General features: G+C 44.4%; 2 protein-coding genes across 16 annotated transcripts in view; both read left to right on the top strand.

Annotated features, from left to right (window-relative positions):
* The window catches only part of LOC141408472 (uncharacterized), a 70,133-nt gene extending 49,696 nt beyond the window's left edge, over positions 1-20,437 (top strand). The window contains exons 2-7 of the mRNA XM_074014143.1: positions 8,899-8,993; positions 10,979-11,216; positions 12,126-12,272; positions 17,008-17,096; positions 19,868-20,147; positions 20,244-20,437. The gene's annotated coding sequence lies outside the window, so the exon portion shown is untranslated. The remainder of the gene's footprint in view (positions 1-8,898; positions 8,994-10,978; positions 11,217-12,125; positions 12,273-17,007; positions 17,097-19,867; positions 20,148-20,243) is intronic.
* Positions 20,438-20,949: 512 nt separating this feature from the next.
* NUCB2 (nucleobindin 2) overlaps positions 20,950-24,351 on the top strand; it is a 56,883-nt gene continuing 53,481 nt past the window's right edge. For 4 of the 15 annotated variants that reach the window (XM_005578505.5, XM_065528431.2, XM_065528432.2 and 1 more), the window contains exons 1-2: positions 20,950-21,063; positions 22,624-22,800. The gene's annotated coding sequence lies outside the window, so the exon portion shown is untranslated. Of the gene's footprint in view, positions 21,064-21,248; positions 21,332-22,623; positions 22,801-24,351 lie in introns of those variants that run through there. The other 11 variants (XM_065528437.2, XM_065528435.2, XM_045371547.3 and 8 more) reach the window with 5 other exon arrangements.

Here is a 24,351-nt window from a genome sequence, read left to right as displayed (position 1 = left end):
CTCAAGCCATCCTCCTGCTTTGGCCTCTCAAGTTGTTGGGGTTACAGGTGTGATTCACCATGTCCAGTCAACACCAAGGATATTTAACAACAAACATATAATAAGAATTATGTCAATATCAGTGAATTTTCTTGGAAAGTATTTTATGAGTCAAATTTTATTGATTCAGTTTAATTCCATGATTAATGCATGCACCATAAAACTCTTGAATACACTGTGGGGCAGCAAAACTCTACCTCCATCCTCTTAGGGTCCTGGCTGGGCCTGGGAATCACATTGACATAAGACAAATTAACAGGAGAAAAGCATAGAAATTTATTTAATACAAGTTTTAAATGGCACCAGAGCCCTCATAAAGAAATGAAGACACAAAGAAGCAGTGAGAGTCAATCACTTATATACTGAATTGGACTTTGGACAAAGAATAGTAACTGTGAAAATGTGATAAGGCAAAAGAGTTTGGACTAGGGTAGCTCATTGGGTAGAGAAGTGACTAGGAAGATAAGGGTTAGTTTTAAAAGGTTCCTTTGTGCGGAATTTTCTTCCTGTTCTTGATAATAAGAATGTTTGTTGGTTTATAGAGAGGGCATCTTTCACATAGGAACTTCATCTCTTGCTTTTAAGAAACAAAATGAAGGTCAGAGTGATCTTGTATTTGCTGTTTTTTGTTTTTTTTTTTAATGTTTAATTCAGGCCGGTTGCGGTAGCTCATGCCCGTAATCCCAGCACTTTGGGAGGCCGAGGCAGATGGATCATGAGGTCAGGAGTTTGATACCAGCTTGACCAACATAGTGAAACCCCGTCTCTACTAAAAATACAAAAATTAGCTGGGAGTAGTTGCAGGCACCTGTAATCCCACCTACTTGGGAGGCTGAGGCAGGAGAATCATTTGAACCTGGGAGGTGGAAATTGCAGTGAGCCGAGATCGCACCACTGCACTCTAGCCCCGGCAACAGTGTGCGACTGTTTTTCTCACATCTCAATATATGTGTATATATATTTAATTCAAAATAGTCAATATGCCAGAGCAGTGTATTTTGGGATGGCATATTCTTAATGCTTTCAACACAATGGGGACAAAATACTCTCAGAAGTCAAGGGTGGCAGGATCAGAATATTCTTGGGGCTAAAATAGCAGTGTATCAATATCCCACTGCTTCTATCCTTGTCACAATGAATTTCCTAAGGTCTACATAGCTTCTCATGTCATAGATTACCTTCCCCTCCTACAACGTATTTCCCGACATTACCTTACCTCTTTGTTATATGGAATTCCCCAAACCAGTGTCACAAACCTGAATGCCCACAAGTGCTAGGTGGATAATATGAGTAAAACTAACTAAATGAGGACTGTGGTAAACTAAGAGTACCTGCCTCACCCAAAAAAAGGAAGCTGTTAGTGTGCTCCAGCCAGCTGTTCCCAGGTAGGAATGTAGACCAAAGGTTGTCAGAACTCTAACATTTTTGAAAAGAAACCAGAAATCCTGATTTTTATTATAGAAATTCCAAATTCAGCAATTAACTGGGCAAGAAACACACAAAATCCTGTGTGCAGGCCAACAAAACATGTCTATGGGCGAGATCCCACCCCTGGGCAGTAGTCTATAATCTTTGTCCTAAAACTTTCAAACTTTTCTATGTGTTCATGCTCGAAGGAATGAATGACTGCTCCATTCCCTTATGACATCGCTGATCACTGACTTCCCAAATATGGGCCCAACCCTTTTCCTGTTGTGCACCTCCCACTGGTGATTTCAGAGTCTGACCATCCCTTTAAGATGTCAAGTTTTTGTAATGTCCTGAGCCCTGTCTTTGTGATGTCATGAACTATATGAAACTATATGAACAGTCTTCCCCTCCACTCTTGAGGGTTGCTTGGCTACACCCTCTATGACATCATGAATTGCTCTAACACCTTGGAATAACAACTCATTCCTCCATACCATTGCAAGCCTTTGCACATCTCTTTGTATCATCCCCCTATGACATCATGTGTTAATCTCATCTCAGGACTGCAACCCAGGATTGCATTGAGTGGGAAGATACAATTTTTACAGCATCACCAAAAAGCATAAGATTATTTGGGTAAGTTCGTGATGTCATAAGAGAATGTCTGCATCAGTAGAGCTTTCAAAAGGAATCACAGCTGGGCATGGTAGTGTGTGCCCTTAGTCCCAGCTACTTGGAAGGTTGAGGCAGGAGGATCCTTTCCTTGATCCTAGAAGCTTGAGGCTATAGTGCACAATAATCACATCTGTGAATCGCCATTGTATTCCAACCTTGGCAATATAGGTAGGCGCTCTCTTTCTCTCAAAAAAAAAAAGTCATAAAAGTTGAATTTATTTTTTCTTTTTTTTTTTTTTGAGACAGAGTCTCACTCTGTTGCTCAGGCTAGAGTGCAATGGCTTGATCTTGGCTCACTGCAACCTCCACCTCCCGGGTTCAAGCAATTCTTCTGCCTCAGACTCCAAAGTAGCTGGGACTACAGGTGTGTACCACCATGCCTGGCTAATTTTTGTATTGTTAGTAGAGACAGGGTTTCGCCATGTTGGCCAGGCTGGTCTCGAACTCCTGAGGTCATGGTTTGCCCGCCTCAGCCTCTCAAAGTGCTGGGATTACAGGCGTGAGCCACTGCGCCCAGCCAAAAGTTGATGTTTATATGTGATTTAGATTGTTTTAGAGTGAATAAAAAATGTAAACTCAGTTTTCCAAGTATTTCAGGGCTTTTTTTTTTTTTTTTTTTTTTTTGAGACAGGGTCTCACTCTGTTTCCCAGGCTGGAGTGCAGTGGCACAATCACAGCTCACTGCAGGCTAAACCTGGGCTCAAGTGATCTTCCCACTTCAGCCTCTTGGGTAGCTGGGACTACAGGCATACACCACCATGTCCAGCTAATTTTTTGATTAGCAGAGGCCTCACTTTGTTGTCCAGGCTGGTCTCAAACTCCTGGGCTCAAGCAATCCTCCTGCCTTGGCCCCCGAAAGTGTTAGAATTACAGACCTGAGCAAGTGCACCCGGCCCAACTTTTATCATAGCGAAGAATTACAGGAATTACCTGAAAAGACTGCTCACTGTATATACTGCCTATTCCTTGGGGGTAGTAAGAGTTTTTTTTGTTTGTTTGTTTGTTTGTTTGTTTGTTTGAGTTTATAGAATGAAAATCCAGAGGTTAGGAAACAAGATCTATGTAATTGATCTGATCATTGCAAAGCCTCTCTAAGGTCTTTTCTTGGATGAAAAATAATATATATAAGTGTAGCACTCAATATTTATTTGATAATGTTCCTCACTGCAGTATGACTGAACTTATAAATTATTTGGTTTTGTTTTTTGTTTTTTGTTTTTTCCAGATGGAGTCTCGCTCTGTTGCCAAGGCTGTAGTACAATGATGTGATCTCAGCTCACTGCAACCTCTGCCTCCCAGGTTCAAGCGATTCTGCCTCAGGCTCATGACCAGCTGGGTTTACAGGCACCCATCATCATGCCTGGCTAATTTTTGTATTTTTGTAGAGACAGGGTTTTGCCAAATTGGCTAGGCTGGTCTTGAACTCCTCAGGTGATCCACCTGCCTTGGCTTCCCAAAGTGCTGGCATTATAGGCGTGGGCCACCGCGCCCAGCCATAACTTATTTTTTCTCACTACATTTTTGTAATCCGTGGGATATATGCTTCAGGATTCCTCCTCCTATGTTTCTAATGTATTATTCTTTATATTTATTTATTTTTTAAATTTATTTGGTAAGATTGCTAAAAGGAAGTAGGATTATTGTCCTTAGAATATTATAAACCTTTTTTTTTTTTTTTGAGATGGAGTCTTGCTCTGTTGCCCAGGCTGGAGTGCAGTGGAATGATCTCGGCTCACTGCAACATCCACCTCCCATATTCAAGAGATTCTCCTGCCTCAGCCTCCTGAGTAGCTGGAATTACAGGCACGCACCATCATGCCTGGCTAATTTTAGTATTTTTAGTAGAGGTGGGGTTTCACTATGTTGGCCAGGCTGGTCTCAAACTCCTGACCTCAGGTGATCCACCCATCTCAGCCTCCCAAAGTGCTGGGATTACAGGTATGAGCCTCCATGCTAGGCCCTATTCTCTTTCTGAAAGAAAACAATAAAAACAAAAATTAAATCCCTTTGCCAAAACACTATGAGGAAAACAACCCAACAATATGAGTACCTAAGATAATTAGATGACTTTCATGCGTTCAACAAATGTGTATGGATTGCCTGCTATATGCTAGGCTCTGGGCATAAACAAATCAAATATCGTTTATGCCCTCATCGATTTTATGGTCTAGTGAAAGACACAGACAAAAAGCAATTAAGGAAAAAAGTACACACACACACACACACACACACAATTAGAGAGAGTAATAGGAGGGAGGAGAGGAAAATGGCTTTAGATTAAATGGTCTAAGTAGCTTTTTTTTTGAAGCAGTGGCATTTGACTTCCAATGAATGAAAAGAATCCAGCTATGCAAACTGTTGGGGGAATAGTGATGTACTGAAAGGGGCACAACTTCGGCAAAGGCCTCAGGTGGAAATAGTTTCAAAGATCAGAAAAACCAACATGGTTAAAGTATAATGATAGAGAAGGAGAATAGTGAGGAATGAGGCTGGACAGAAAGATGAATGAGACATCATACAGAGGATTGACAGACATGGTAAGAAGTTAAGTGAGAACACATTATTTTCAAGTACAGTAGTGCCCTTTTTTTTTTTCTTTTGAGATAGAGTCTCACTCTGTTGCCCAGGCTGGAGTGCAGTGGCACAATCTTGGCTCACTGCAACCTCCGCCTCCCCGGTTCAAGCGATTCTTCTGCCTCAGCTTCCCAAGTAGCTGGGATTACAAGCGCGTGTCACCACGCGAGGCTAATTTTTATATTTTTAGTAGAGACAGGGTTTCACCATGTTGGCCAGGCTGGTCTCGAACTCCACCCACCTCGGCCTCCCAAAGTGCTGGGATTACAGGTGTGAGCCACCGTGCGTGGCAAGTAGTGCTATGTTTTAAAGCATTGCTCCAACTGCTGCGTGAAGAATGGATGCCAAATTGACAGTAGGACAGTAATTTGGAGGCTATTCACAGTATTCCATTGAGATATGATGATAACTGAGACTGGGTTATTAAAGAGAGGGAGAGGAAGAGGGAGAGGGGGAGAGAGAGAGAGAGATTGATTATGTACCTTAGAGGTAGAATCAACAGAACCTTTTGACGCTGATGAAGTAAATATGTGGTATGAAGGAAAACAAAGAATCAGAGATGACTCGTAGGGGGTTAGCTTGATCATCTGAATGCATACAAATTATTAAAATGAGAAGGATAGAGAGAGTGCAGAGCAGATTGTTTGGGAAGCATATCCTAGGACAGAGTTAGGTGTGCCAAAGGCTTATCAGGGGAGTAATACCTGTGTAGGAAAAGGGACAGAAGCAGAATTGTGCAGGGAGAGTTTGCAGATAATGATGTAAACCTGACAAAGTCTCTGCCAGCTCAATGGAGGGGTTCCTGAGCAAAAATTTCCGGTTGGAGGGGTTCTGTGTTAGACTAGACCCATGAACTACCACCTTGCCCACTCATTGGCTGGAAACCTGCCCAAGAAGAGTATGACTTAACTACATGCTAAGAAGAGTGTGACTTTGGCTGTAGAGCTGATGTAGACCTTAAAGCCAGTAACAGCTAGAGACTCTCAGCTAACCACACTCCTACAGCTGGGCAACAGGTCCTTTCTTGAAAGGGGGTCTGAGCAGCACATCTCCTGGTCTCCCACAGTGAACAACGGGCATGAGAAGATCAGCAATTTAGTGTTAGACAAAAGAGGGACAGGCTGGGCACAGTGGCGCACACCTGTAATCCCAGCACTTTGGGAGACCAAGATGGGTGGATCACTTGAGGTCAAGAGTTCAAGACCAGCCTGGCCAACATGGTGAAACCCTGTCTCTACTAAAAATACAAAAATTAGCTGGGTCTGGTGGTGGATACCTGTAATCCCAGCTACTTGGGAGGCTGAGGCAGGAGAATCGCTTGAACCCGGGAGGCAGAGGTAGCAGTGAGCCAAGATCATGCCACTGTACTCCAGCTTTTTTTTTTTTTTTTTTTGTGACAGAGTCTTACTCTGTCACACACAAAAAAAGAGGGACTAAGTTAGTTAATTAGATCATTAATTCATCAAATATTTATTGACCTTCCACAACAGGCCATCCAAATAAAAATGTAGATAGTTAAAGATAGTCTAAATTTCCTAAGAGAAGTTTGGGCCAGAGATATTTGAGAATTTACATATACTGTACATGGTAGGTGTATGGTTTATGGACTGGCTCGCACCACCGAATGAAAGAGGAGATTGTTCTTCACTTGGAGAAGTGTTACTTTTCTAGAGATTGTTTGAAAGCAATTTGGGTTGTCACGTTGATTGCAGGGACAAAGGAGATACTACTGGCACTTAGTGGGTAGAATCTAGGAATATAAAACATTGTGCAATGCATGAGAAATCCTGCTCAATGAAGAAATGTCTCACATAAAATGCCAATAGTGCTCCTGTGAAAAAAAATTTGCTGTGGACAGATAAGAGGTCCCAGAACCAACCCTGGGACATTCTATCTTTTAGAAGTTGGGTAATGAAGAAGAAGATGGCAAATGAGCCTGAAAAGGATTATCTAGAAAGGTAGAAAGAAAACTAGAAGAGAGTGGTGTCAGATGCTAAGAGAGGAAAGTGTTTTGAGAGAGGAGTCAGCAGCAAACAGTGCTGCTGGCAGTTGAGTAAGATGAGGACAGAAAAGTGTCCACTCAAAGGTGACCTTAATAAAAGCAATCTCATTAGCCGGGCATGTGGCAGGCACCTGTAATCCCAGCTACTTGGGAGGGTGAGGCAGGAGAATTGCTTGAACCCAGGAGGTAGAGGTTGCAGCCAGCCACTGCACTCCAGCCCAGATGACAGAACAAGACTCTGTCTTGAGGAAATAAAAAAAAAAAATTCGACCAGGAACAGTGGCTCATGTCTGTAATTCTAGCTACTTAGGAGACTGAGGCACTAGAATTACTTGAACTTGGGAGGTAGAGGTTGCAGTGAGCCGAGATTGTGCCACTGCACTCCAACCTGGGCGACAGAGCAAGACTGTGTCTCAAACAAAACAAAATAAACAAAAAATTTAATAAATAAAAATAATAGGCCGGGCGCAGTGGCTCATGCCTGTAATCCCAGCAGTTTGGGAGGCTGAGGTGGATGTATCACAAGCTCAGGAGTTCAAGACCAGCCTGGCCAAGATGGTGAAACACCGCCTCTACTAAAAATACAAAAATTAGCCAGGGGTGGTGGCGAGTGGCTGCGATCCCAGCTACTTGTGAGGCTGAGGTGGAGAATTGCTTGAACCCAGGAGGCAGAGGTTGCAGTGAGCCGAGACTGTGCCAATGCACTCCAGCTTGGGTGACAGAGTGAGACACCATCTCAAAAAAAAAAGAGCAACTTCAGTATACTGTTGGAGAAAAGGGAAGCCAGACTAGTATAAATAAGAGGAAAAGAGAGGTGAGCAACTAGGGGAAGGAACTTTTTCAATGAATTTGAACAATAAGCAGGGAAATTTGGAGGGGGATTTGGGGTCAAGGAACAGCTTTTATTTCTAACATTACATTATAAAAAGTATGTAATTACATATAGAAAAGTTGAAAGAATTTTGCAGTAAAATTGCTAAATTTTCTACTTAAAATTTTACTCTGCTTGCATTATCACATTTCTTTATCCATAGGGAAGGGGATTTTTAAAAGATGGAAGACACTCCTATAGCATGTTTGTATGCCTGGAATGTGATTCTGTAACCAGGGGAAGATTCATCATATAGGAAGGAAAGGCAATAGCCAAATAAAGGAGTGAAGTCCTTGAGAGGTGAGGGGAATGGAATTCAGAGTATAGGTAAAGGGACTGCCTTTTGTTGTTACAGAAGGAAGGAAAGAGGACATGGGTACAGAATCATGAGTGTTTGGGGATTTTATATCGGGAAGATGTGGCAAAAACTGCACGATTGCCTAACAGCCAGACCCTCTTTTTCCTTGTTAATAGAACCCAAAATTTGGTGTGGGGGTAGCAGTGTGTCCATACTTAGGGGATTCGTTGTAATTGGTGTAAGCCAGTCATGATGACTGCATTCCTCTTTCTTTGCCAGACACTAACTTTCCTATCATACCTTGTACCAGGAGAATGGTCATATAACCTATTTCTAGTCAATGGAACTTTAAGGCTTGTTTGCTGGAGCTGGTGGGTGGGAGTAGGGTGGTGTGTGGGGGTGGCTCTGTGACAGTTTTTCCTTTACTAACAAAAGGAGAAGGAACTTCTTACATAAAAGGTTCTTTTGCTGCCTCCTTGCATCCCCCCATCTCCTATCCCGAGTGTTTCAATTTCTTTTCTTTTCTTTCTTTCTTTTCTTTTTTCCTTTGTTTTGAGACAGAGTCAAGTGATTCTCCTGCCTCAGCCTTCTGAGTAGTTGGGATCACAGGCGCCCACCACCATGCCCAGCTTATTTTGTATTTTTAGTAGAGACAGGTTTCACCATATTGGCCAGGCTGGTCTTGAACTCCTGACCTCAGGTGATCTGCCCACCTTGGCCTCCCAAAGTGCTGGGATTACAGGTGTGAGACACTGTGCCTGGCCCCGCCTCACTTTTTTTTTTTTCTTGTACAGATGGGGTCTCACTTTCTCACCCAGTCCAGAGGGCAGTGGCCAATCATAGCTCACTGTAACCTTGAGCCCCTGGGCTCAAGCGATCTTCCCACCTCAGTTTCCTTACTAGAACTACAAGTGCACACCACCACACCTGGCTCATTTCTGCATTTAATTTATTTTTTTTGGTAGAGATGGGGTCTCAAAGTGCTGTTATGCCCAGCTAATTTTTTTCTTTTTCTTTTTCTTTTTGTAGAGATAGGGTCTTGCTATGTTGCTCAGGCTGGTTTCGAACTCTTGGCCTCAAGTGATTTTCCCACTTTGGCCTCTCAAAGCACGGGAATTACAGAGGTAAGTCACCATGCCCAGCCTGTTTCCTATTTCTGAATGTGGTCATGACTCATGATGTTAGGAAGTATGCTAGCTGTCTTTCAACCTCAGGCAATAAGCTTGAAGATGAAAAGTCAGAGCTGAGGAATGCAGAGAGGCTATGATGATATTACTTAGCAGCTGAACACAGGGCAAAAACTGCCTCTGACAGATGTATTTCTTTATCATAGAAAAATAAACTCCAATTTATTGAAGTCTTTGTAGCCAGTTTTTTTTTTTTTTTTGAGACAGAGTCTCCCTTAGTCGCCCAGGCTGGAGTGCAGTGGCGCGATCTCGGCTCACTGCAAGCTCCGCCTCCCGGGTTCACGCCATTCTCCTGCCTCAGCCTCCCGAGTAGCTGGGACTACAGGCGCCCGCCGCCTCGCCCGGCTAATTTTTTGCATTTTTAGTAGAGACGGGGTTTCACAGTGTTAGCCAGGATGGTCTCGATCTCCTGACCTTGTGATCCGCCCGCCTCGGCCTCCCAAAGTGCTGGGATTACAGGCGTGAGCCACCGCGCCCGGCCTGTAGCCAGTTTTATGTCACTTTAACAGAATATAGATACATAATACAAAGGAAGTATGGTGGCTATTACTTTTTTCCTGTTGAATACCTCTTCCTAGGTTTATGCTAGTCACAGACTCTATTCTCCAGGCTATAGGAGTGAACACCTGACCCAAACAGGACTTAGATTCTTCCTACTGAGAATTTGAAACTTAATCAGGAATACCCAAAGACAGAAGGAACTAACCTAATGACAACTTCCAGAAAGAAGGCTGAAGATCTCCAGCCCCTAGGATTTGTATCCTACTCAAGGTCTATCTATGAGTTACTCCACTAGCCTCTCAATAAATCTCCAGCTGGAGTTGGTTTCTGTTTATTTAAACCAGTGGTTCTCAGCCAGGGGAGATTGTACTCTTCAATGGATCTCTGGCAATGTCTGGAGATATTTTTGGTTGACAACTGGCAGTGGATGTTAGTGGCATCTAGTGAGTAGAGACCAGGGATTCTGCTAACATCCTGTAACGCACAGAACAACTCCCCACAACAAAGACTTACTCGGCCTCAAATGTCATTAGTGTTGAGAAATCCTGCTTTAAAACAGGAGTTCCTTAACTGATACAAAGAGGTTCTCAACAAAGCTGACTCAGGATCACCTCTGAAATGAGTGTGAAGGAAGAATGGGAGGTTTGAGGAGTAAGGAAAGGTATGGAATGGTCATTATGGGTGTGGGAGAGAGAAAGTGGAAAGTTGCTGGGCAGTACTTAGGGTCTGTCTGAGATTGATGACCGTGAATTTGGAGACATAGGTCCAGTGATTTTTCTCCTGCAATGTAGAGCTGCATGGCACAAACAAGAAGAAGGTATATGTTGGGTTCATCCAAGGTTGGGTTTCTGTCAGGTGAGAGCAGCAGAGGGAAAGAAAGGCAAGGAAGTTGATATTTGTATGGGAGTGATTTTACTGATTAACCAGAGTAATTAAGCTGGGTAATGGTGGGGGGGCAGGAATGATGAGATAATTGATGGGATCAAGTGGATCCAGGAAACAGCCTTATTGGTACCCCTCAGAGGTTGTCAGAAAACAGAATTTCAGGCTTCCTTGCAGATCTACTGAATCAGACTTTGGATTTATTTTATTTTTTGGAGACCGGGTCTCACTCCTGTCACCCAGGCTGGAGTGCAGTGGTGCCATCACAGCTCACTGCAGCCTCACCTCCCCAGGCTCAGGTGATTCTCCCACCTTAGCCTCCTAAGTAGCTGGGACTACAGATGTCTGCCACCACACCTGGCTAATTTTTTGTACTTTCAATAGAGACGAGTTTTGCCGTATTGCTCAGGCTGGTGTCAAACTCCTGGTCTTAAGAGATCCACCTACCTCAGCCTCCCACAATGCTGGGATTACAGGCCTGAGCCACCGTGTCCGGTTACATTTTAAAACATTTTGTTTTGTTTCGTTTTGTTTTTTAGAGACAGTGTCTCAGTCTGTGTCACTCAGGCTGGAGTGCCCTGGTGTGATCATAGCTCACTGTAACCTTGAACTTCTGGGCTCAAGCAAGTGATCATCCTGCCTCAGCCTCCCAAGTAGCTGGGACTACAGGTGTTCAACACCAGACCTCTGGCTAGAATTTACATTTTAATAAGTTCCTGCTGTGACTTAAATGCACATTAAAGATTGAGAAGCCATGCATTAGTGGATTTGATGAAGGTAAGGAATTTCTGCACTGAGAATACTGAAAATATGATCCTGGGTGAATTATCTAGTCCAGAGGTTAGTAATTTTTTTTTTTTGCTGTAAGGGGCCAAGAGCCATACAGTTTCTGTCACAACTATTTAACTCTGCCATTGTAGTGTGAAAACAGCCTGAGACGATAGATAACACATACACAAGATGGACAGATGTTGAAATTTACTGTGTTCTAATAAGACTGTCAACAAAAACAAGTAATGGCAAGTAATGGGTTGATTTGACCCAAGGGCCATTGTTTGCTCATCCCTGATCTTGACCTTAATAAAAACAACAACAACAACAACAGTAAGTCTTAGCTCCCCAGAAAAGTTTACCCTGAGTTTTCTAGGTTCTGACTACTTACTATCTCTTGGAAGTAAGTATTCTCCCTCCCTCTTACCTTTTTTTTTTGTCACCCAAGCTGGAGTGCAGTGGTGCGATTTTGGCTCACTGCAATCTCTGCCTTCTGGGTTCAAGTGATTCTCCTGCTGCAGCCTCCCAAGTGGCTGGGATTACAGGCATGTGCCACCATGTCTGGCTAATCTTTGTATTTTTAGTAGAGACGCAGTTTCACCATGTTGGCCAGGCTGGTCTTGATCTGCCCGCCTCGGCCTTCTAAAGTGCTGGGATTACAGGCTTGAGCCACCGCACTCAGCCCCTCTTCCCTTTTCTTAACACAATGAAGAATTTGATTTTGTAACTAATTGGCCAGTTGATGTTCTGCAGGGTCCTAAAAGAGGAAGTAAGAAGGGAACTGAAGTCTTAGAAAACCAGAATCTCCTCGAAACCATTGTTTTCACCCTAGAGTAGCAAGAGATGTAATACGGGTCGGTTGGCGTCAGCTGGTTCTCTGGGGTTGTTTCACTTTTATTTTCTTCTGGCCTCCAGCAAACACATTTTGAGTTTCTCAGCTGAACCAAAGGAAATCAAGAAATCTCTTGAAATCAAGGAAATCAAGGAATCAATTACTTACACCAAGCTGAGCAAGAGACAACTTGAAGACAGAGGTAGCAGTAATCAGCCAGGATTTCCAAGGTAACAGGGCAGAAGTAGGGGCGAGGTGGGGAACAGAAATAAAAGCTACTGGACATCTCCTCACTAAGACTTTATTTTTATTTATTTATTTATTTATTTATTTATTTTGGGTTTTTTATTTTTTATTTTTGGTGTTTCTTTGTTTTGTTCTGTTTTTTGAGATGGAGTCTCGCTCTTGTGGCCCAGGCTGGAGTGTTGTGGGGTGATCTCAGCTCACTGAAACCTCTGCCTCCCGTGTTCAAGCAATTCTCCTGTCTCAGCCTCCTGAATAGCTGGGACTACAGGTGCTCACCACCACGCCTGGCTAACTTTTGTGTTTTTAGTAGAGACCGGGTTTCACCATGTTGGCCAGGCTGGTCTCCAACTCTTGACCTCAGGTGATCTGCCTGCCTCGGCCTCCCAAAGTGCTGGAATTACAGGCATAAGCCATTGCATCTGGCCACCTTTCTAGCACTTTACACGTATCACTGGAATCCTTACAGTTAGTTCAGCATTATTATCCCCAGGTTATAGGTTGGGAAACGGAGACCAATATATTATTAGACATTAATAAAGCACTTTGCTCCGGGCACTCTCTGCTTTACAAATATAAACTCATTTAATCCTTACCACAACTATATGAGGCTTATTATTGTTGAACTATTGTTGCCTGCATTTTACAAGTGGGAAAGCTGTGCTTTAAAGAGAGGGGTTAAGTGACTTGCTGGAGGCCATTAGCTAATATGAATGGAGCTGGGTTTTTAATCCAGGTGGACAGGTTTCATTGTTCACGCTCTTAACCACTATACCTCCTAGATTCACTCTTTCCAGACTTGAACAACTACTCTGCTAGAAAATGCACCTGGCCTAGAGTTAGGGAACTAACTCAAAACCAGGCACATGTAATAAGCAGTAGAGCCAGGGTTGGGGTTCAATTCTCATGCTAAAGCTTATGTATTTTCCCTTGTCCAAGGTAGTGACTATGTTCTTTTTTTTTTTTTTTTTTGTCTTAATTAGTATTATAGAACAGTTGGAATATACAAGGTAGTGACTATGGTTTTGTTGTTGTTGTTGCTGCTTTTGTTTTTTTTGAGACAGAATCTCACTCTCTTGTCCAGGCTGGAGTGCAATGGCATGATCTTGGCTCACTGCATCTTCCATGTCCTGAGTTCAAGCGAGTCTCCTGCCTTAGCCTCCTGAGTAGTTGGGATTACAGACATACACCACCACATCCTACTAATTTTTATTTTTTTTAATTTTTAGTAGAAATGGGGTTTCACCATGTTGGTCAGGCTGCTTTCAAACTCCTGACCTCAACTGATCCACCTGCCTCCACCTCCCAAAGTGCTGGGATTACAGGTGTGAGCCACCGAGTCCGACCCATGTTCTTTAGACCTCTTTCCCACCAGGAGATTCTCTGTCAGTGCTAAACCTTCAAGTTTTAGCTTTACTTATTGTTATTATTTTACCACATAGGTTCATTTTATTGAGCTGAAAGCTTACAAAAAGTCCACTGGTCCCTGCCCTGCCCATGTTACACTCGTTCCTTCCCATGCACACTCTTGAGTATCCACAAGTGCTTCCACATAACTGGTTTCCCCCAACAAAGCACAAAGGGTGGTGCTTCCAAAGCATGCGTTGTTCCTAGCAGCAAGACTTTCAATGCTGGGGTTTTATTTATTCTGCGAGGTGGTATTTCTTTTTCTTTTCTTTCTTTTCTTTCCTTTCCTTTCCTTTCCTCCCCTCCCCTCCCCTCCGCTCCGCTTCCCTTCCTTTTCTTTTTTTTTTGACAGAGTCTCACTCTGTTGCCCAGGCTGGAGTGTGCAGTGGCATGATCTCGGCTCACTGCAACCTCAGCCTCCCGGGTTCAAGCGATTCTGCCTCAGCCTCCCAAATAGCTGGGGCTACAGGTGTGCACTACCATGCCCAGCTAATTTTTTTGCATTTGAAGTAGAGACAGGGTTTCACCATGTTGGCCAGGCTGGTCTTGAATTCCTGACCTCAGGTGATCTGCCCGCCTTGGCCTCCCAAAGTGCTGGGATTATAGGCATGAGCTACTGTGCCTGGCCATTTTTTAATCTTTGAAAGTGTTTTATTTCAATAGTTTTTGGGGTGCAGGTAGGTTTTGGTTACATGTATAAGTTCTTCCGTGATAATTTCTGAGATCTTAGTGCACCCAGTCCTCCAGCAGTATACACTATACCCAATATGTAGTCTTTTATTCCTCACCCTTCTCCCAACCTTTCCTTCTGAGTCCCCAAAGTCTATTACATCATTCTACCTTTGTGTCCTCATAGCTTAGCTCCCACTTATAAGTGAGAACATATGATAATTGGTTTTCCATTCCTGAGTTACTTCACTTGGAATAATGGCCTCCAGCTCCATCCAAGTTGGTGCAAAATACATTATTTTGTTCTGTTTTATGAATCAGTAGTGTTCCATAATGTATATATAACACATTTTCTTTACGCACTTGTTGGTTGCTGGGCACTTAGGTTCATTCCATGTCTTTGCACTTGAGAATTGTGGTGCTGTAAACACGCATGTGCAAGTATCTTTTTCATATGACGACTTCTTTCCCTTCGGGTAGATACCCAATAGTGGGATTGCTGAATTGAATGGTAGTTCTACTTTCAGTTATTTGAGGAATCTCCATACTGTTTTCCATAGAGGTGGTACTAATTTACATTCCCAACAGCAGTGTAAAAGTGTTCCCTTTTCACCACATCCATGCCAACATCTATTGTTTTTTGACTTTTTTTTCTTTTTTTTTTTTTTTGAGGCAGGGTCTCACTCTTTCACCCAGGCTGGAGTGCAGTGGTGTGATCTCAGCTCACTGCAACCTCTGCCTCTCGGGTTCAAGCAGTTCTCCCACTACAACCTCCCCAGTAGCTGGGAGTACAGGCATCCACCACCACACCCGGCTAATTTTTGTACTTTTAGTAGAGATAGAGTTTCACCATGCTGGCCAGGCTGGTCTTGACCTCCCAGCCTCCAGTGATCCACCAGCCTCAGCCTCCCAAACTGCTAGGATTACAGGTGTGAGCCATTATGGCTGGCCATTTTTCTCTATTCTATTCCACTGGTCTATGTTCCTGTTTTTATATCAGTACCATACTGTTTTGGTAGCTATAGTCTTTTTTTTTTTTGAGACAAAGTCTCACTCTTGTCCCCCAGGCTAGAGTGCAATGGCACGATCTCAGCTCACTGCAACCTCCGCCTCCTGGGTTCAAACGATTCTCCTGCCTTAGCCTCTCAAGTAGCTGGGATTACAGGCGCCTGCCACCACACCCGGCTAATTTTTGTATTTTTAGTAGAGACAGGGTTTCACCATGTTGGCCAGGCTGGTCTCAAACTCCTGACCTCAGGTGATCCACCCGCCTTGGCCTCCCAAAGTGCTAGGATTACAGGCGAAGGCCACCATGGTAACTGTAGTCTTGTAGTAGAGTTTGAAGTTGGGTAATGTGATGGCTCCAGATTTGTTCTTTTTGCTTAGTTTTGCTTTGGCTATGCGGCTCTTTTCTTGTTCCATATGAATTTTAGGATTGTTTTCTCCAGTTCTGTGAAGAATGATGATGGTATTTTGATGGGAATTGAATGGAATCTGTAGATTGCTTTTGGCAGTGTTGTGGGATGTGTTTCCATTTGTTCCAGAAGGGAGTATAACTGCCTCTGCCACACATGAGTTCACAAAGGGAGTGGGGAGTAGCAGGCAGCAGCAAGCCTAACTCAGCTCCCATGCAGTTGGCAAGGCTGGTCTTGCTCCCTCAGTGCCCTGCTAACAGCACTGAGTTTAGATCCAGGCAGTCTGTGCACACTGTGACCTGAAACCACAGCTTTCAGGTCATGCCCTTCCCTATCTGCTGGTAAGGCTGAGCACCCAGCATGTATGCTTGTGTCTCCTGCACACTTCTCGCTTGCCCCCTGGTTTCTGCTCAAGGGAGTTCATCCCCACTCCAGATTATATCATAAAATTCAGTTGGGAGCTTCCTTCACCCTGTGACCCCTCCCTGAGTTTGACTTCCCCGAGGGCCCCTGTAAGATACAGTCAGGAATGGCTTCCCTCCTTTCAAAGTGGAGACTGGGAATGCCTACAAGGCACTTCCCACTACTGTTTCTACGTTTATTTATTTCATGCCACTCCCTAAATCCATTCCAGCTCTGGGTAGGGTTGAAGCCTTCTCCTGTGGACTAGATTTTCAGATTCCCTGGTAGGAATGTGTGCTTGGAGGAAGACTCTCCCCCTCTCACACTCTGGGAACTTACAGTTTTTCACCTGTCTCACAGAGTAGGCTGCAGCCTGCTGCATCTTTCAAAGGGTCTGTGGATTCTTTCCCAGCTAATTAAAAAAAAATTCTTTTTGTAGAGACAGGCGTAGGCCAGGTGCAGTTACTCATGCCTGTAATCCCAGCATTTTGGGAGGCTGAGGTGGGAGGACTGCTTGATGCCACGAGTCCGAGACTAACTGGGCAACATAGTGAGACCCTATCTCTAAAAGAAAAGGGGGAAAAAAAGGGTTTTAGTTGACTGAAACCAGGACAAACATAAAGAAGGTCTCCCATTCAATTTATCTGGTTCTAAAAGCAGCTTTTTCTAAATTGTGCACACAAATGAACTGCTTTAGGCAAGACAGGGTCTTGCTATGTTGCCCAGGCTGAAACACAGTGGCTATTCACAGGCGTGATCCCACTACTGATCAGCAAAGGAATTTCTGACCTGCTCTGTTTCCAACCTGGACCTGTTTACGCCTCCTTAGGAAACCTGGTGGTACTGAGGCAGGAGGCAGAACTCAACGCTGGAGGCAGAGCTTGGACACCGGACCAAATTGAGGACTAGCTGAAACAGGTTTGGAGCAGAAGCACCTCTCCATAAGACATGCCCACCAGTGTGCCATGTCAGTTTACCATTGCCATGGCAACACCCTGAAGTTATGGCCCCTTTCTGTGGCAATGACCTGACAACCTGGAGGATACCACCCTCATTCTAGAAATTTCTGCATAAACTGCCCATTAAGTTGCATATAGTTAAAAGTGGGTATAGGGCGAGATGCAGTGGCTCATGCCTAGAATCCCAGCACTTTGGGAGGCCAAGGTGGGTGGATTGCTTGAGGTCAGGAGTTTGAGACCAGCCTGACCAACATGGTGAAACCCTGTCTCTACTGAAAATACAAAAATTATCCGGGCGTGGTGGTGGGTGCCTGTAATCCCAGCTACTCAGGAGGCTGAAGCAGGAGAATCGCCTGAACCCGGGAGGTGGAGGTTGTAGTAAGCTGAGACTGTACCACCCAGGCACTCCAGCCTGGGTGACAACATGAGACTCTGTCTCAATAAATAAATAAAAAATAAAAAATAAATAAATAAAAATAAAAATAAAATAAAATCAGTATAAACAGGAATGCAGAACTGCCTCTGAGTTGCTGCTCTGGGCACACTGCCTACAGGGTAGCCCTACTCTGCAAGGAGCAGTACCTCTGCTGCTGCCGTGTACTGCTGCTTCAATAAAAGTTGCTGTTTAACACCACCAGCTCACCCTTGAATTCTTTCCTGGGTGAAGCCAAGAACCCTCAATTTTGGTGCTTTCCTGCCCTGCATCAGTCTCCTGCTCCTAGGAGTTCACACTTTTTTGTTTGTTCGTTTGTTTGTTTTGAGGCAGAGTTTCACTCTTATCACCCAGGCTGGAGTGCAACAGTGCAATCTCAACAGTGCTCACCGCAACCTCTGCCTCCCAGGTTCAAGCCATACTCCTCAGCCTCCCAAGTGTCTAGGATTACAGGCATCTGCCACCAGGCCTGGCTAATTTTTGTATTTTTAGTAGAGATGGAGTTTCGCCATGTTGGTCAGGCTGGTCTTGAACTCCTGACCTCAGATGATCTGCCGGCTTCAACCTCACAAAGTGCTGGGATTACACGTGTGAGCCACCGTGCCCAGCCAAGTTCACCCCATTAATGTCAAACAGTGCAGAGACCCAGTTGTCATAGCACATTACAGCCCAGAACTGGTCTCCAGCTATTCTCCTGCCTCAGCCTCCTGAGTATCTGAGACTACAGGTATATGCCACTGGGCCCAACACAGGTCTTTTTTTTTTGAGACAGGGTCTTGCTCTGTTGTCCAGGCTGGAGTGCAGTGGCGCAATCTCGGCTCATTGCAACCTCCACCTCCTTGATTCAAGCGATCCTCCTGCCTTAGCCTTACAAGTAGCTGGGATTACAAGCGTGCACCACCACACTTAGCTATTTTTAGCAGAGACGGGGTTTCACCATGTTAGTATTTTTAGTAGAGACAGGAAAGTTTCACCATGTTGGCCAGGCTGGTCTCAAACTCCTGACCTCAAGTAATCTGCCCACCTCAGCCTCCCAAAGTGTTGGGATTACAGGTGTGAGCCACCTACCTGCCTGGCCTATCCTAAGTTTTAACACCTAATTCAGGCACTGTGTGTTCATCTGTGCTAGATAATAGCTAATAAACATGCACAAGATAGTTCCTGCCTTCAATGTGTTTACAGTCTAGTTCTAGTGTTTTGTAGTGTTAGGATGTGGTATGGTCTTCTGATCTGACACTACCAATGGTTACTAATTATATATAACCAATACCTAGATAATAAAATTTCCCATGTTTTTCAAATTGAAATTTAGTTTTCCTATACCGCTAACCTGAATATCCTCCTGAATATCCTTTCTTCTCTAGTGCCTTTACTCTTCAATTTATCCATTAGAGCCAAATATGACTATTTCCTTACATTTGCCTTTGCGCTTAACCCTTCAGCTGAGGTAGTGCCACAACATTCTTGGACTTTCATGATGATAAGGCAGATAGATTAAGATCTTGATTTAAATAAAATAGACAAGTGTAGTCTTCTCCTGAACTTCAAAAAGGATAAATAAAATGGACAAGGGTCCTCTTCTCCTGAACCTCAAAAAGGAGCTTAACCTTGAGGTACTGATCTATGTATGTGGATGAGAAGTGTTAGTAAAGATAATTGAGGCCAAGTGTGGTGGTTCACGCCTCTAATCTTTGGGAGGCTGAGGCGGGCAGATCACTTGAGTCCAGGACTTTGAGACCAGCCTGGAGAACATGGCAAAAATCCATCTCTACAAAAAATGCCAAAAAAATAGCTAGGCGTGGTGGTGTGCGCTTGTAGTCTCAGCTATTTGGGAGGCTGAGGTGGGAGGATTGCTTGAGCCTGTGAGGTTGAGGCTGCAGTGAGCTGAGATTGCGCCACTCCACTCCAGCCTGGGCAACAGAGGGAGACCCTGTCTCTAAATAAATAAATAAATACGATTGGGTTGAAATCCAGAGACCTAAGTTATAGTCCCAGCTCAGCCACTAATCTGAGAATAATTAACATTTATTGAAAATTTACAATGTGCCAGTCACTTTTTAAATTAATTTGCTATGCTGTAAGTAGGAGGGTACTATCCTCATTTTACAGACAAGGACATGGAGGCACAGCTCACTTAAATAACTCGCAAATCATACAGTTAGGGGCACACAGAGTCCAGTTGTGCAACAGAGGCAATCTGCTTGGTAATACTTCCAGATAACAGAAGCTTTCATTGCTAACACACTATGTGGCAGATTCTGTACTCTGTGTGTGTGTTTTTTGTTTGTTTGAGACAGGGTCTCACTCTGTGGCACAATGATCATGGTTCACTGCACCTTCGGCCTTCTGAGCTCAAGTGATCCTCCCGCCTCCACCTCCTGAGTAGTACAGATGTGTGACACAGCGCCTGGCAAATTTTTAAATATTTTCTTCAGACTGAAACATCATTGTGGTAAAGATAAAAAAGAAAAAAATATTATTGTAGAGATGGGATCTCACTGTTGTCCAGATTGGTCTCAAATTTTTGAGCTCAAGCCATCCTCCTGCCTTGGCCTCCCAAAGTGCTGGGATGACAGGGTGAGTCACCATGCCTGGCCTGTACTGTTTTCCTGGCAATGTTATCTCATTCAATCTTCGTGAATAACCCTAAGGTATATGATACCAATTTTTCAGGTGAAAAAAACTAATTGGCAGAATGAAACTTCGTAAACAGCCTGTGGCTCCAAAAGCTTCTGGAAACCTCAAGCTACCCATGTGCATCTTTGAGCCTCAGTTTCCCCACTTTAAAATGAGGGGTTTGGAGCAGATGTCTGTTCTCTGGGGGAGGATGCAGAGGAAAGAGCTGTCTGCGAATCGACGAGAGAAAATGTGGGTAAATAACAGTTAAACCACAGTGACCGAAGGCCCAGCATAACGGGGGTGGGTGCGGTTACAAATGCCGGTAAGATTCCCGCCAAGACGGAGGACCGGGGTGTCAGAGCCGAGCGAGGCCTGTGGGCGAGAATGGGCCTGACAGCCATTCTCTGACCCGCGTGGGCGCTGCAGGCGCAGGCCAGCGGCCAAGAGACAGGCGATCCCTGGGGCTCTGCCCGGGTCTCGGGACGGCACCTTACCCGCCCAGGTCCTGCTCCACAGGCTTCTCCGGGAAAGCTAGGGAAGGAAGAGGCGCGGCCTCCCGAGCCCGCATCTCAGAGCGCCACGTCCCTCCTGGCTCAGCCTCCCCCCAGGCTCCATAGCCTCGGCGCTCCCCACCGCCCGCCTCCAGGCTCCACGGAGCGGCCGTGTCCCTGCTCCCGCCAATCGGCGTCGTCAGCAATCCCGAACCGGACCAATCAGCGGCCTCAGGGTGTGGGAACTGTCGCCATGGCAGCCAGGAGGCGGGCTCGCGCGGCGGGAGGCGGGCAGAGCGGAGCGGTGGGCTAGGGGCTGGAGGACAGGTTTGTGCGCTGGACGCAAGCCGCAGACGCAGCTTTGCTCACCGAGAACCGGCCAGGTAAGGCCGGTGGCCGCGCGGTCGGTGCGGAGCAGCGTGGCGGGAGGTTGGGGGGTGGGGGGGTCCGGAGATAAGGCTCAGGTCTTCGCCTGCCTTGCCAGAGCAGTGAGGATGGCGGGGGCCGTGCAGTGGGCGGGGCAGCGGCGGGGAGGGGGCTCTCAGCGCCAGCCGGAGGCGCTGGGTTCCTTCTGCTCCACTCGCGGCAGGGCACGCGAGCTTTCTTCGGGGTCGAGGAGGGTGGCTGGCTCCTGGCGGGGAGCAGGAGAGGGTAGGTGCCGAGCCGAGACCCTGGCGGGGTCCCGTCGGGTTTGGGCAGGTCGATGGACGAGCGGGTGCCCACTAGTGAGGAGGGACACCCACCAATTCCAGGGGATGCTTCCCTGCGCCGCTGAGCAAAGCTAGGCCCGGGGATCCTGCTCTTCTCCGGTCTGGTTAAGCCGGCAACCTCTGACACTTAGGAGAAAGTTAGTATCAGTCGTGATATCCTTTTCCCTTAAGTTACAAATTAGGTACGAGATGAACCCTTTTGGTTTTAGGAGATGAGAAATAGAGTACTTCCTTTTTGCACCTGCTAAGTGGTAACTCAGTGAGCAAATGTGGTTACTGTGGTTGATGTTTGCAACGGTCTTAGATGACAATTATTTTACAGTATCATGGCTAGGAGAGAGAGGGAAAGAGGGAGAGAGAGAGAGAATATGAGGGAATGAAAATGAACGGGAACCATTATGATTTTTGAGAGACAGAACCTCTTGAAATTCTGTGTCCACTAAACTCCTAAATTGAATAATGTACATTTTATGCAATTGAACAAGCTAGTGCTACCATCTAAGTCTGCTAAGAAGGCTCTGTTAAATTCATGGACGAGTATGAACACTAAAAGTTATTACCTTGGTTTAAAACTAGGGGCAGGTTAAATGCAAATATTTCTGATAGTGAATTTTGTTTGAGGGAGATTGTGGACTTTCCCTATGGGAAAGTTTAAAGAATTGATGAGAGAGATGCTTTAAGGAATGTTCTTGTTTTTTGAAACTTGAATAAGTTCAACAAATGTTGAACAAATATTTCCACAAATCTTCCTGAGCTAATAGGGTCAAAAATTAAAATTTTGGAAATTTAGAATTAGAAATGAAATCTCAAATAATATCACTGTTATAATTAGGATGGACATGGAAACTTCCATTTCTCATCATGGTCTTCAGGCTCTCCCTGATCTCATCTACCTTTGTAGTAGGGGGTCAAATTTTTTTTTTTTTTTTTAACTAGACAATTTGAGAAATTTAAAGGAGTCAAAAATTTATTTCTGTCTCCATGTGTTTACTCATGCCCTTCTCTGTCTATCCACATTTTACCCATTTTTTTTTCTTTTTTTCTTTTTCTTTTTTTTTTTTTTTTGAGACGGAGTCTCACTCTGTCATCCAGGCTGGAGTGCAATGGCCCAATCTTGGCTCACTGCGACCTCCACCTCCTGGATTAAAGGGATTCTTCTGCCTCAGACCATCGAGTAGCTGGGATTACAGGGACCCACCACCACAGCCAGCTAATTTTTTGTATTTTTATTAGAGACAGGGTTTCACCGTGTTGGCCAGGCTGGTCTCGAACTCCTGACCTCAGGTAATCCACCCGCCTTGGCCTTCCAGAGTGCTGGGATTACCAGATGTGAGCCACCGTGCCTGGCCGACCCATCTTCTAAGAGTCGAATCTGTCTGTGTTGTGTTTACCTTTCTTTGCTCTCCCAAGGTACGTACATATTGTTCATATCACACATTTTGTATATATCCTTTCAGCATGCTTTTTGCCAAATTGGTTTGTACTCTGTGAAAAACAGTTGAGATAAAATGCACAATTAAGACAATTAGGGTACTTTTCAAAACACTATTAATTATGGGCACTAATATCAATAACATCAATTCAGATGTCTTTTTTGTTTTGGGGTATGTTATGAATCTCTGAACACATACTAAACTAATTTTGCGTTACTTAGAATAATATTGAAATTACTTTCCACTTTCTAAGGACCCTTTTGAAGGCTGGGGTCTACAAAATACCTTTTTGAGTACTGGGTTGCTGGCAGAATCAAGTGCAGGATTTAAAAATGTATTGAAAATAATCCTTTAGGCCAGGCATGGTGGCTAATGTCTGTAATCCCAGCACTTTGGGAGGCTGAGGCGGGTGGATCACTTGAGTCCAGGAGTTCGAGACCAACCTGGCCAACATAGTGAAACCCCATCTCTACTAAAAATATAAAAATTAGCCAGATGTGGTGGCGGGCACCTGTAATCCCAGCTACTTAGGAGGCTGAGGCAGGCTACTTGAACCCGAGAGGCAGAGGTTGCAGTGAGCCGAGATCGCGCTATTGCACTCCAGCCTGGGCAACTAGAGCAAAACTGTGTCTCAAAAACAAAACGAAAAACAGGCAACTAACCATTTCAAATAATTTATTCAAGGAAAAACTTCAATCATTTTAATTATTTTCAATCAAAACTTTTTTTTACAACCATGATGTGGTGAAAAGTATATTTAGTTAGAATTTCATGGCCAGATTCCAGTACAGGCTCTGCCAAATGAACTTGGCCAAAGTCAGTTAACTTCGTTCTGTATTTATAACCTTTTATAAAAGTAGGGCTGAATGAGATTACAGTAGTCCTCCTTTATCCTAGAGGGATATGTTCCAAGGGTCCCAATGGATGCCTGAAACTACAGATAGTACCAAGCCTTATATACACTATGTTTTTTGCTATACATATATAATAATAAAATGAATAAACAATAATAATACACTGTAATCAAAGTTATATGAATGTGATCTTTCAAAATATCTTGTTTTACCTCAGGTAATTGAAACTGCAGAAAGTGAAATCGCAGATTAGGGAGGACTACTGTACCTCCAAGATTATTTCTGATCTTAGAATTCTCTGATTCTAAAATCCTAAAGCAGCCTAATAGAAGTTCAGATAGTAGTTACTTGATTTTATTTTTGGCAGAGCCTTTTTTTTTTTTTTTTTTTTTGAGACAGGGCCTTGCTCTGTTGCCCAGGCTGGCTGGAGTGCAGTGGTGTGATCATGGCTTACTGCAGCCTGGAACTGCCAGGCTCAAGTGATCCTCCTACCTCAGTCTCCTGAGTAGCTAGGACTAAAGGCGCATGCCACCACACCCTGCTCATTTTTATTTTTTATTTTTTGTAGAGAAGAGGCCTCACCATGTTGTCCAGGCTGGTCTCAAACTTCTAGGCTCAAGCAATCTGCCCGCCTCGGCCTCCCAAAGTGCTGGAATTACAGGCGTGAGCCACTA

This window comes from Macaca fascicularis, chromosome 14, assembly GCF_037993035.2.
Source record: "Macaca fascicularis isolate 582-1 chromosome 14, T2T-MFA8v1.1".
Classification (NCBI taxonomy): Eukaryota; Metazoa; Chordata; class Mammalia; order Primates; family Cercopithecidae; genus Macaca; species Macaca fascicularis.
This window is presented reverse-complemented; position numbering and strand designations above follow the sequence as displayed.